Below are 12,962 nucleotides of genomic sequence, written 5' to 3' on the forward strand. Positions count from 1 at the left end.
CCAAGTCTGGTGGTGAGGGGATGCAGCCAGTCTATCCTCCATTTCAAAAGCCTCCTGAAAACACGACTGCTTGTCCTGCTGTGTTTTTCTGAGTGTGTGTGGTGAACGGGGGCAAAGGGTCAGGGGTGAAATTATATACTGTTATTTGAAGAGTCTGGGGCACTTTAAGACAGGGCTGGAGATAAAATTCAAGGAACAGTTGAATTTTAAAAGTTTCATCAGAATAGGCTCAGGTGTTATTAATGCAATTGAGGAGAAAGGTTGTTTGGATAGAGATGCTGAGCAATTCAAATCTGGAAGGTTGATGTGACTTTGCTAGTATGAAAACAGCCTGTGCTTTTACAGATCAACATACTTATTTCTATACAAATCATGTATCACACTACAGAACTCATTGTTCAAAGATAATATACATAAAAAGAAATCCTCCTTCCTTTACTCTGTTCAGAGGACTTTCTGTTGGCTGAAAGGGCGGAAAGGATAGGTATCCATCCACAAAGGTTTATAGGCATGAATTAAAGCTTAAGTCTTTTCCCAGAGGAACACTGGCCTGGAATTAAGCCCTGCATTTATGAATAATGCAGAGAGACACCAGGGAAAAGGGCAGCATGATGGGTGGGTCTTTGTGTAGCCACACTCGATGAAGCTCTCCTTTACTTAACCCAGACCTGGGTTTGTTTACTCACGAGCTAATTAACCTTTAAGCCTTAGTGTTCTCATCTGAAAATGAGGATAATAATAATTCTGACTTCACAGGACTGTTGCTGACAATTAAAAGAGATAATGCATTTGAAGTGCCAAGCATATAGGAAGCACTCGATAAATGCCAGCTTTCCTTATTGTTAGTTTCTACCCTCTCTGAATTCTTAAAAGGCTTTTGGTGGACTGCCTCATCATTTAGTTTGCTACAGTTTCTTCTAAGTTAATCGTATCTCTCTTATGCATCATTGATCTTATGAAGGAGATAACTGTCTTAATATCTAAACCTGCACCTTTACAATGTACAAAATGTGTCTAAAGATATTCTTTTACATGTCTTTTGAATCTCCCACTTGCCCAGCCCACAGCTGAACACAGATGAGGCACTCTACAATATGTACTGATGGATTGATGGTTCTTTGTCGGCGAGATAATCCCTCTAGAAGTTACTGCAATGATTGTGAATCAAAGAGCTTCACTTTTTTTTTTCAAAGAGCTTCACTTTGAAGAGAGCACAGTGCATTTTAAAACATCCTAAAAGAAAGCTTCTCATCTTGACAATTTTTGTCTGCTAGATTAAATACAAAATGATTATTAATCCTTTTTTTTATGGGAGCACTCTGGTGAAGTTAAAAAGTACCTGTGGCACACTGTCCCTTTTTGAAGAGGAAAACACAATACTGTAAAGGTTCGTGAAGCGCATTGCTAAGCAACAGAACCAGGTCTGGACTGCACAGGAGTAAAAATTCTTTGTTCAGTATGATGAAGAATTATGAAATGGAATCTTAATAGAATCTTACCTGCAACAATAACACTCATTATTTTTCAAAGCACTAATCAGCAGTTGATAACTAATTTTCATGGGAGTCTCTAAAAATAACTCACAGTTCTGTTCTCTGAGTGAAAGAGTTCAGCAAGAAGGTTTTGAATATTCATTTTTATGGAAGACATGGATCTGTCATCTGGATTTCAACTCACCATTCCCTGTGTTCTAGGATTAATCTAGGATTATAAAAATCCATCTCAAGTAATTTCAATACTGCTTAATCTTGATGGAAATGTGTTTATCACATAATTTAAAACAGTGGTCTCCAGACAGCATCACCTGGGAACCTGTTAGAAATGCAAAATCTTAAGCCCCATCCATCCCGGGTCTACTGGATCAGAGAATCTGGGGTCAGGACCCAGCGCTCTGCTTTCCTCCTGGTGATTCTGATGTTGTATGAAGTTTGAGAACTTAGAGAATCAGGATAACTGTGTGAAACACATAAAAGTAGACAGCGAAGAGTTAAATTCAGTTTGGCACTAGTGGATCATCTTGAACCACTGTTGAATTGTTGGGCCATTTTGAACTGGGAATAAAATTATAGTTGTAACTCAGAAAGTAACTGCAGAGAAAAAAAGCACATGTAATGGAGGAGAGTCTTCAAGGTAGCTTTCAATTACTTCCTGCTGAAATTGGAGCCAACTATAAACGCCTTCCACCAGTTGCATCTGTGACAATCAATGTTTGAAGACTTTATTTACCAAGAATATATAATAATTTTTCTATTATTTTTCCCCAGAGACATGAAGGAGACATGATGTCCATTGCTTATTACATGAGAGATTGGTAACCTGAAATGTTTTAAACAAAATATAAAGTCTTGAAAAAAATATGTGCACATCAATATCATAAGCTTGGCATAATCTTGAAAGTTTGAAGTCGTGAATATTAACTCAGGAAAAATGACTGAAAGGGTTATTGCTCAGTTACATATTGAGCACTAAATTTGGTAAATGATGTAATTTCATTCTATCAGCTACTAGCCCTGCAGCCACAAGTCACTTTACCTCTCTGTGCCTCCTTTTCTACTTTTGTGAAATAAGAGGTCATTTCTTAGTTCCTTTCCATTTCCAGAATTTTGTTATTGTATAAATAATGCACATTCTGTGAAATATCTCACATTTTTTTTCAAAGAGAGATATGCACTAGCTCACTTGACCTTTACGAGAACTAGGTCCTTCTGTACAGTAAAAGAAATGTTTAACTTTGTAGACCTGAATCTTAGAAAGCATGTAACAATCATTGTATAAGTTCTGCAGAAGGTTCAGACATTTAATAATTAACTAACTTGGAAAATGCTGTTTTGGATAGTGTCTTGCTGTGCTTGCAGGATGTGTATCCTAGGAAGAATGTTCTTGTGTAGCCAAGACTTGATCTCCATGTGCTCTCCAAGTGAACACTGTCTCTGTTACCTTCCAGGAGAGGGACGTGAGCTCTAAGTTGAGGCTAAGCTGCCCTGACCTTACTCTCCTGGGTGAATGTTCCCAGGGAACCTGGCCCATCTGAAGGGAGCATAGTATCAGCAGGCAATCTAACCTAGGTTGGGACTTAGGTCTTTGGGATAAGACTGATCTGTATTTGAATTCTGGCTCTGCCACTTGGCTAGTTGTACCTACTTCTTAAGGTTGTGCAAGGATTGAACAAAACTAAATGAGATGGTGTGTGTAAAGAATGTCCATAGTTCCTGGCATATGTAAATGTTCAATAATTATTAGCTTTAAAAGTTAAGGTTAAAACTGTTGAGGGAAACTGGAAAATTTAAATTGGGTCTCAATGAATATATTACTTTACTTAAAAACCTGTGTTGTTTTGCATTCTGCTTGTTTTTCATGTTCAAATGCATTTTAGGCTTATTAGCTAATTGAGTCATTGACTTCTTAATTAAAGAACTATTTATTGAGCACCTATATGTGTCACATTCTCTTGTAGACAGTGGAAGTATGACAGCAAACAAGAGAGCAAAAGTCTCTGCTTTTATGGATGTGCATTTTAATGGGGAGAGATGAAAATACTCCCCTTCCCAATAAACAAACAAATAAATAAAAAATTAACTGGTAGTGATAAATGCTAAGAAAAAAAATAAAACAAGGTGATGTGCTTGAGTCTGGGAGCAATTTTAGATCAGGTGTTCAGAGAAGGCTTCTCTAAGAAGGTGACATTTAAGATGTCACCTGAATAACAAGATAGAGCAAAGTTCTGGAGTCTGAGCAAGATGCGGTAGTGATTTATATGAGGGTAGTGGTGGTTAGAATGGAGAGATGTGATTGGATTAGGAGATGTTACAGTGATAGAATCAGTAGGACTTACTAATGGATTGGATGGGAGGTGTGAGGGTAAGAGAGGAATCAAGGATGCCTCCTCCAGTCTTTGGCTTGATGGGATGGTGGTACCATTTACAGAAGTGGAGCAGGTTGGGGAGAAGTGAGTTGGGGGTAAGAAGAGTCCAGAGCCTAGATTTGGAAAGATTAAATTTGAGTTGCCTATTGAACTCCAAGTGGAGATGTCAAGTAGACAACTGGATACATGAGGACAGGACTAAACATTTGGGAGATTTTTTTACCTTTGCATAATATTTAATGGAGTGGGTTGGTTGAGAATACTTAGGGAAAAGAGTACAGTTAGAAAAGAGAAGAAATTCTAGGAGCATTCTTAAAATTTCAGGTACTTATGACTCATAACAAAATCTTATAGTAATAACATATAACCCTTGTAAAATTTGCTACATAAAAATGTATTGAGAGGAATTTTTGACTTTCTTATGTTCTTTAGTATACATAAGTGGGAAACAAAAAGAAGTCTGGTTGTGATACACTGGTCTTATATACATTCATTTGATCCATATTTTTGAGTGCCTACTGCAAGGTACCATATTATGTACTATGTGTAAAATGAAACCAATAGAACAGTCCTATTGTTAGTCAACCATATTTACTGAGCATATGCTGTGTACATACTACTAGATGATTTGAGTAGAGACCACAAAAATGGAAAATCAATTCTCTGTCCCTAAGAGAAGACAGTCTAAAACTGCCACTCAAAAGGAGAACAAACCACTCAAAAGTCATAAGGAGAGTGTGTTTCCTTTTCCTTTTGCTTATCTGATGCTCTTAGGCCATTAGGAGAAATCTATGTAGGCCAAATGAACTTGGTGAAGTAGGCCACAGTTCATAATCCATTTTGTCTTTTCCCCTCCCTTCTACTTCTGGTCAATGGAGAGCTTCCCTGGGTGGAGAGAAGCTTATTTTAGCCCATGTCATACTTCTAGTTGACTGGTCCTCCAAGCATCCCAGCATTCATATTCTCATTATCTGGGGAGAAGAGACATAAAGAATCCATCAGCACTTGTAATGGCTAATTTCTTTGCCCTATTAACTCAAACACAGTTTCCCTGAAGAACAGTTCTAATTTGTTCAAAATTCTATACTTCCTGTATAGCTAGTGGATAGAGTGGATGGATTGGATGCATGCCCACTTACCAGTGCACATGGGAAGGAAGGGAAGCACCCTCTTCTGGGCTAATGGTTGTATTTGCTTTATTAAGATCCAGCCTAACCTTTTGGAGGCTTGTTACCAGAAAGAACAGTCTAGCATCAATTATGCTGAAACAAAAATCATTATATTTAGTAGTCATTGTCTAATTTCTAAGTGGACTTTATTAAATAAATCCAGATAAAAGCTTAGTTCATTCAACTACATGGTGCATTTGCTGATAAATCATCTGGGCAGACTCATGATGATGTAGTTCTGTTTGGAAAGAAATTCTCAGTACAGTAAAGTCCATGTGAAGTTTTTTTTTGTCGTCAGTGTGGCCAACTGGTAATAGAAATACTTAGGGTTTTTTTTTTGGTGGGGGGCAAAATAATTTCTTTGTGCTTTATGATGTCGAATTCTGTGGTCTCAGCCAAATACTTGGCCATATGCTTAAACAGGTTCAAACATTTTGTTGTTGTTCATTGAGAAACATTTTGATCCTTTTGCTGATACCAGCATAGCTTGCTTCTGTGTCATTTTGCTTGAACAAGAATGGAAGGTTAGCTACTAAATTGTTCATCACAAAATGTTGAAAATCCCTTTATATATTCTATCTGAAGTGTATGGATTTCTCTTCAATCAGTGATACATGATGTCATCCCAGTAGATAGTCAGCAGAAAGAAAATTCAGCTATTAAATTTTGCCATTCAGAATACTTATGTTCGGTTGTTAGCTGGTACTTGAGAGGGTCTAAATGGCATCCATTTACTGGTCTCTTTCAGTCACTGCATTTGGTTATATCACCAGAAAGTCGGTACCTAGACTGTATTATCTTGTGCTTTATAGTGGGTCAATACCGAGAATGTACATTTGAAGAACATTCTGGTATCTTCTACAAAAGAACACAGGAAAATCATAGTTTATTAGTTTATTTGATGTTCCTTATATACAGAATCATATGATAAATTCCTTCTTGAAACTAGTGTCAGAGACATATTAGTCTCTTTGGATGACTCAGTATGTTTTCTTTCTTTGAGAGATAGGAACTATACAACACAAATGGTTTTTATTTTTTATTGTGAATGCCAGGAAACTAAGAACTTATTTTAGCAAGTCCTAATATCTTTAGGTATCCTAATATTTTAAATTCTCAACTTGTTTCTTATCCATCTTTTAAATGTGTGTAGTACAGTTTTATACCTACTGCAATATTTTGGGGGAAGAAAAATAGGAGAGGTCACCTCCTCAAAGAGGCTTTTCTCTGAAGACTCCATTGAAATCAGCTCCCCTCCTCCAGCCCCCTGGACTGGTTTTTCTTATCAAAGCACTCTTCCTTTATTGCACTTACAATAATTTGTAATTATCAATTTTATTTGTTTCCTTATTTATGTTTGTTTCCTTATTTATGTTTGTTTCCTTCTCTAGACTCTAAGCTCCAAGAAGACAGAGATCATATCTCTCTTTCAGTCTGTTAGACCTAGTTGACCCTAGCACATAATACATGCTCAATAAAAACTGATTGCTGTCAAATTCTGGTAAATTGCAATCATCCTAGTATTATCAATCACTAAAGTTTCATAGCATAAAACTTCAAACATATAGAAATATTGTTGGGGTATTAAATTAGCATACAATAATTTGAATAACAATGTATTTGGCCCTGTTAAAAGGTTTGCAGTTTAGGCTTCTGTGAACCACCCCAGGATTTTTACAGTAAGCAATAGTTCACCTAAGATCGAAATGAGATATGAGAGAACTGAAGGAATCATTAGAATTCATAACTTAGTAAAAGAATAATTAATTAGTGCACATGATTCAGGTAATATTATCTATAGCATAATACCTATATTAACGGTTGTACAGAAAGAGGGGATAGCATGGCTGCATATTCCAAGTGTAGTTTCAGGATTTCTAGTTACAGGGACAGATGCCTATATTTCCTTTGGCAAATTCTGTTTTTTTCTTTTCTTGGGGGAGGAGTACAGGGCAGGGGGCTACATGGGATTCCAGTTGCACATCAAGGAAATAACGAAGATGAAATGGGAATAAGAATTTAGCCCAGAGGTCTTCATATCTTCCTGATGATGGGAAAGTCCTTTGCCATCTTCCTTTTCTACTTCTTTCTTCTTCTCTTCCCTCCCTCGCTCCTTCTCTTCCTTTAGTTGTCATATCTCCTTCGTCTCCTCCAATCCGGGACAGTTTCCCAGTCCTTCCTGGTCTTTCATGACCTTGACACTTCTGAATAGTAATTTTCAGATATTTTGTGGAGGGTCTCTCAATTTGGGTTTGTCTGATTGATTCTCATGAAAAGACTAATATTATGGATTTTGGGGAAGAATACCACAGAGGTGATGTGCCCTTCTTGTCACATCGTATTGGGGCACATGATATCAACAGAACTTCTTTTTTCTACTGGACTATAGTTGATTTACAATATTGTGTTAGTTTCAGGTGTATGGCAAAGTGATTCAGTTATATATATTGTATATATATTTATATATATGTATATATATATATTCTTTTTCAAATCCTTTTCCATTATAGGTTATTACAAGATATTGAATATAGTTCCCTGTGCTGTACAGTAGGAACTTGTTGTTTATCTATTTTATATATAGTAGTGTGTATCTGTTAACCCCATATTCCTAATTTATCCCTCCCTCCCCTTTCCCCTTTGGTAACCATAAGTTTGTTTTTGAAATCTGTGAGCCTGTTTGTGTTTTGTAAATAGGTTCATTTATATCATTTTTTAAAAATTAGTTTCCATGTATGAGTGATATTATATGATATTTGTCTTTCTCTGTCTGACTTACTTCACTTCGTATGATAATCTCTAGGTCCATCCACGTTGCTGCAAATGGCAATATTTCATTCTTTTTTATGGGTGAGTAATATTCCATTGTATATATGTACCATATATTCTTTATCCATTCATCTGTTGATGTACACTTAGGTTGTTTCCATGTCTAGGCTATTGTAAATAGCCCATAGCTGCTGTGAACATTGGGGTGCATGTATCTTTTCAAATTAGAGCTTTTGTCTTTTTAAACAGGACTTATTTTTGATGTTAACCTTGATTACTTGGTTCAGGGGGTGTCTGCCAGATTCTTCTGCTATAAAGTCTTTTTTCTTTCTTTCTATACTCTGTTGGTTAGAAGTGTGTGACTTTTTGTCTCTAGCTTTATTGAGGTATAATTGACAAGTAAAAATTATATTTACATTTACAATGTGATGTTTTGACATATGTATGCATTGTGAAATGATTACCACAATCAAGCTTATCAACGTACCCATCACCTCACATAGTTATCTTAGTTATCTTTTGTGTGTGTGTGTGTGTGTGTGTGTGTGTGTGAGAACCTTTAAGATCTACTCTCTTAGCAAATTGCAAGTACACAATATAGTATTATTAACAATAATCACCAGGCTGTACATTAGATTTCCAGAATTTATTCATCCTGCATAGCTCAAACTTCATATCCTTTGTCCAACATCTCATTTCCCCCACCTCCCAGGCCCTGGCAACTACCATTACACTCTCTGCTTCTATGACTGACGTTTTTAGTTTTCACATGTAAGTGAGATCGTGCAGTATTTGTCTTTCTGTGTCTGGCTTATTTCACTTAGCATAATGTCCTCCATGTTCACCCAGGTTGTAGTATATGACAGGAGTTCCTTTTTTTTTTACTTTTCTTTTAGTTAAGCTTTTATTTTTTTAGAGCAGTTTAAGATTCACAGCAAAATTGAAAAGAAGATGTAGAGATTTCCCATATACCCTCTGCCCCACACATGCACAGCCTCCCTCATTATGGACATCCCCCACCATAGTGGTCCATTTCTACAACTGATGAACCTACATTGACACATCATAATCACCCAAAGTCCACAATTTTACCTTGGGTTTCACTCTTGGCGTTGTATGTTCTATGGGTTTGGACAAAGGTATAATGACATGCATCCATCATTATGGTATCATACAGAGTATTTCCACTGCCCTAAAAATCTCCTGTGCCCCCTTCCCAACCCCCTGGTGAATACCAATCTTTTTGTTGTCTCCACAATTTTGTCTTTTCTAGAATGTCATATATTGGGATTATACAGTATATGGCTTTTTCTATGGGCTTCTTTCACTTAGTAATATGCATTTAAGGTTCCTCCATGTCTTTTCATACTTGATAGCTCATTTCTTTTTAGGGCTGAAAAATATTCCAGTGTCTGGATGTACCACTTGGTTGTTTCTAAGACTTGGCAATTATGAATAAGCTGCTATAAACATCCGTGTGCATGTTTTTGTATAGACATAAGCTTTCGGCTCCTTTGGGTAAATACCAAGGAGCATTAATTGCTGGATCATATGATGACAGTGTATTTAGTTTTGTAATGAACTGCCAATCTGTTTTCCAAAATGTCTGTACCACTTTGCATTCCCACCAGCAATGAATGAGAGTTTCTGTTGCTCAACATCCTCACCAGCATTTGGTGTTGTGAGAGTTCTGGATTTTGGCCATTCTAATAGATGTGATTTCCATCTTTTTTAAGGCTGAATTATATATATACAATATATATATTATGTATTATATATATAAATTTATATTACATTTCTTCATGCTGAATGATATTTATATCTATCTCTCTTTCTATGTTAATATGTATCACATTTTCTTTTTCCATTCATCTGTCATGAATACTTAGGTTGATTCCATATCTTGGCTATTGTGTGTAATGCTGCAATGAACATGGGAGTGCAGACATCTCTTTGAGACACTGATTTCATTTCCTTTGTATCTATAACCAGAAGTGGAATTGCTGGATCACATGATAGTCCTATTTTTAATTTTTGAGGGCTCTCCATACTGTTTTCCATATGGCTATACCATTAGAAATGTGTGACTTTTTTTTAAACTCAAGAGTTTAAGGGTATTTTATTTAGTCTCCAAACATATGGGATTTATGGAAGCTATTCTTTTGTTAAAATTTCCAATTTTATTGTAAAATGATAGAGTACGTAGTTTGTAGGCTATTGATTTTTTGAATTTATTGAAGTTTCTTTGTGAATTAATTCATGACCTTTTTCTGTAACTGTTTCACACGTGCTTGAAAAGAATCTGTTTTTCTCCATGGCTTAATTTCCACATCTATGAAACAAGAAGAACCAAAAATGTCCAACTCCTTTGATTTTTGTTTTGGAGGTTGCCAAACCAAAGACCCAAATGAAAGAAAATACAACACTTGTTCTTTTTGACTCTTTGGCAAACTCACAATGGGTATATCTTGACACAAGAGAGCACGTAGGGGACAGAGAAAAAGGAAAATATCTGTCCTTCCTGAAAATAGATTTGTTACCACTGAATAACAGGTGCTTAATCCTCGGTGGGGGCATAATTCCAGCCTATGGAGAGGGACCAGATGGAGTGGAGGAGCAACCACCTGTGTTAGTGATTCTCATCTGTGTTTGATTCCTTCAGGACCTGCTGGCCTTGGATATTTATAAAAGTGAAGCTGAGCCTTTGGCGTGCTACTCAGACTATCATTATATGCTAGGGTGGGGTGGTGTTCCTCCAACAGGCTGATTGATAGCAGCTGGCTAGCCAATCAGAGAGCCAGCCTAGTCACTTAGGAGGCAGCATGGATGCTTACCTCAATTTTCCGAAAGGGGAATTTGATGGTCAAGGGCTTCACCTTATGGTTTTAGGTGAGACCCTTAATAGCCAGCCTCTCAGGTTCTTCACCATAAGAACTCCATGAGCCTCAGCTCCTGCACTGACTCTTCTCATGCCTCTCTCACTCTCTTCTCTTCTGTGAGCTCTCATGGAACCCACTGTTGGCTTACCACCTCCTCCTGGACATCATCAGCAATGTCTCCTTCTCTTTCCTAGGACATCTCAAGCCTTTCCAAATACAACGAGTCATTAAGAAGCATTTTTAAAATAGGTAGTTTTATATGGGTGTTTTTGGTGTTATTTGTTTCAACTTTGCTATTTGTTTGAAAGTTATCAAAGTTTACAGTCAGAAAAAATCCTTTTTTTTTCTTCCCCCAAAGTCAGTAACCTCAGCTATTGACATTATCGCAAGAGGTCTGTACTTTATCCGGATGAAGACAGAATATTGCTAACACCTGTCCACCAACAGAAGGAGAATCTTGCCCAGGAAAGGACAGCAATTCCAGAGTGAAAGAAGACGGTGAGAGTGAAGAGAGTACCTGGAACTCAAGAGTATCAAGAGTAGGAGGTGGTACCAGAATGATTTACTAATATTTTGGCTGTCATTAGAATAGTAGACACTTCACCATACAGGGGTGTGTCGTGTACCGTGTATTGGAGAGAGCATGAAATCAGAGGGACCTGGTTATAATTCAGGTTTTGCTATATATTAGCTGTGAGATTTTGGCTAAGACACTTGACCACTTTGATTCCACGGTCCTCACTTGTGGAATGTGTAAAATGCTAATGATAATAATAATAATACTTGCCACCCAATGTAAAAATATTGTCACTGGCATAGTAAAATGCTATATTGGTATAGTAACCCTTTAAACTTGTTACAAAAGTTAGAATGTTTTGAGGAGGGAGGTTTAGAAGTGCTTTCCATTGATTTGCTTACAATGATATTTTCATCTTCCACTAGAAGTGTTGGTTGTGAAAAACCTCTATAGAAATAATGATTTTTGAGGTTTTCTTCTGTTACTGTCAACCACTTTTAGCAGGTGTACAACTTTCTGTGTATGTCACCCAGTTGACTTAAAAGTGAGTTAATGAATGTATTTATTGATTGCCTCATTTCATAAAGGAATCTGAGTAAGGACCCTCAATTTGACATTCTTTTCTCTATATATATTTGGAGCAGGCATTTGTCTTGCCTTCCAACTCCAAACTACATGCCCCAGACACCCTTACTGCTAATGTCCCTAATTCCTCATGACAAATCCCTATCTGTGCAGAATAGCTGGTTGATTGCTGTAGCTGAATCCTGACTGATTGATTTGTACACTTTTTTTGGGAAGGACCCCTGTGATATAAAGGAATGACCTTGCATTTTAGTGGGGGGAAAACAGATGATAAACAAATAATTAGGTAAACGTTTTAGTAAGTGATATGTCCTTCAGGTAAAAATAAAGCTGGAAAAGGGGATGGGGAGCGCAGGAGGTGAATGTTGCGAGTTTAAATAGCGTGGTGGTGGGCACTGCAGTTTTAAATACAAGTGGTCATGGAAGGCTTCCCTGATAAGGTGACTTTTGAGACCCGACTATTATGTCAATTGGGTGCAAGTCCCTGGTGGAGTTCATGTGTTAAAATGCAATTATCCAATTACTCCTTTCCTTAAATAACTCCCTAAATGATGCTATTTTCCATCTCCAGGTGGTTATACTCTCTGCCCACAGCAAACATGGCGGAAAAGGCTTCATCCTGATATCTGGGCCACCAATAAAGATGGCCACAGCACTTCCTGTGTTTGCCCTTAACAAAGATGGTGACAATACTTCCTGTTCAGGGCTTTTGCCTTCAACAAAAATGGTGCTTACGGTGCAGGTTCCCTGATACTTTGGATTCCGGTTGCAGTTTTTTTTTTTTTTTTTTTTTTCCTTAAGATACGTGTTTGCAGACGTAAGTAACAGGATACCAGAACCCCCGTATGCATCTTTTCTCGAAGGCCCCGCGCCGTGGCGTCTGCGGCCTGGGCCCTGCGTGGCTCCCCCGCCCGCTAACTTGCTCGCGGCGTTCCCGCGCCGCTCGGGTTGGGGTGGCGGTGGAGGTGCTCGGGGCCCTGCTCTCCCCTCGGTCTGCTCTGTACGTCATTCCCAGCACCCCCTTTATAGCGGGTCAGGTGGCCCCGAAAATCTTTCATAGTTCTTTCCGTTCGTAATGCCACAGGGCTTCAGCTGGCGAGGCGGGAAATAAAAAGTTCCACATGGGCGGGGACAGCCCAAAGGGCACATCTCCCTGCTCACCTGCCGCCTCTCGGGGTCGC

The 12,962-nt window shown here is 37.9% G+C and overlaps 1 protein-coding gene across 2 annotated transcripts in view; it reads left to right on the forward strand.

Moving 5' to 3' along the window:
• The first annotated feature begins 7,865 nt into the window (after positions 1 to 7,865).
• Positions 7,866 to 12,962, forward strand: part of CRADD (CASP2 and RIPK1 domain containing adaptor with death domain) — a 218,037-nt gene continuing 212,940 nt past the window's right edge. Inside the window, exons 1-3 of one of the 2 annotated variants that reach the window (XM_059936672.1) lie at positions 7,866 to 7,881; positions 11,042 to 11,225; positions 12,353 to 12,598. The gene's annotated coding sequence lies outside the window, so the exon portion shown is untranslated. Of the gene's footprint in view, positions 7,882 to 11,041; positions 11,226 to 12,352; positions 12,599 to 12,962 lie in introns of those variants that run through there. The other variant, XM_059936671.1, reaches the window with a different exon arrangement.

Source organism: Balaenoptera ricei, chromosome 10, assembly GCF_028023285.1.
Source record: "Balaenoptera ricei isolate mBalRic1 chromosome 10, mBalRic1.hap2, whole genome shotgun sequence".
NCBI classification, from domain to species: Eukaryota; Metazoa; Chordata; class Mammalia; order Artiodactyla; family Balaenopteridae; genus Balaenoptera; species Balaenoptera ricei.